Here is a 1,232-nt window from a genome sequence, read left to right as displayed (position 1 = left end):
TATATTCTGCGGAAAATTGAGCATGCCAAGAAATAGGCCTTGTGTATATATAGTGCCTTATGCCATGCATTCTCTTAATGTATAAAGTGTTTCATACTTTTTCAAGCTGCTATTCTCCAGTAGCAAATCATATGCAAAATCTGAAGTATTTAACCTAATATGCAAGAATTTCATGAAGGTTTTGTGCCAGCTAGGCTGTCAAATATAGTTGATTGAATGTTTAAGACGGTTCATCATAGCAGGCACCTTTCAGATGCTCCGTTTCGCCTGAAGCTTGTGAAATAACCTACTTATTTGATATATCCGGCTTACATATATATATATATATATATATATATATATCGTGAGAAGGAAAACATAGGGGAACTTGTGCTTAATCAATGAAATAAAGAACCGACAAAGTAATGGAAATTAAAGTGGATGAAAAACCAATTTGCCGCAGGTGGGAACCGAACCCACAGCCTTCGCATTTCGCGTGCGATGCTCTACCAATTGAGCTACCGCGGCGCTGTTTCCCCATCCACTTTCGTGGGTATTTAATGTGTCCTAGAAGACCCTTTACATAACGAGGGTCTTGAATCCGGCTACATTGAAGCCTTCAGGCAGCATATGTGGATTTACTGACTAGTTGCCTTCACCCATAAAGATCACGTTCTCGTGACGCCTGCGGCAAAAAGGACGTTCCCCGTCTGCGTCCAAGGTCTGTGAGTGGTGGCGCTGGCAACACTCCCAGGGTTCTACTAGGACATTAAATACCCAAGAAAGTGGATGGGGAAACAGCGCCGCGGTAGCTCAATTGGTAGAGCATCGCATGCGAAATGCGAAGGCTGTGGGTTCGGTTCCCACCTGAGGCAAGTTGTTTTTTCATCCACTTTAATTTCCATTAACTTATCGTTTCTGTATTTCACTTATTAAGCACAAGTTCCCCTATGTTTTCCTTGGTGTCAGTGTTTGTTGGCTTCTCATGATATGATTAAGAAAAATCGGGCCCCTCGGTTAACCCCCTTTCTTCTCGTTCATTATATATATATATATATATATATATATATATATACGCAGGAAAGACACGACGAACTTTTTGGAAGACTTCTTTTACTTAACGTTTTCGGCTGGTGGACCAGCCTTCGTCAGAGTACAGTAACGCATGTACAACACATACACAGCTTTAAAGGCACCGTATCACGAGCAGAGGGCGCGCTATCTACACTGACTAGACCAGACTAGTATATATA

General features: G+C 41.7%; 1 non-coding gene across 1 annotated transcript; it reads right to left on the bottom strand.

The window, feature by feature from the left end:
* Positions 1–434: 434 nt before the first annotated feature.
* TRNAS-CGA (transfer RNA serine (anticodon CGA)) lies at positions 435–507 on the bottom strand. The gene has a single exon. It is a non-coding gene; the product is annotated as a tRNA-Ser (tRNA).
* Between the last annotated feature and the right edge of the window lie 725 nt (positions 508–1,232).

Source organism: Dermacentor albipictus, chromosome 3 (genome assembly GCF_038994185.2).
Source record: "Dermacentor albipictus isolate Rhodes 1998 colony chromosome 3, USDA_Dalb.pri_finalv2, whole genome shotgun sequence".
Taxonomy (NCBI): Eukaryota; Metazoa; Arthropoda; class Arachnida; order Ixodida; family Ixodidae; genus Dermacentor; species Dermacentor albipictus.
This window is presented reverse-complemented; position numbering and strand designations above follow the sequence as displayed.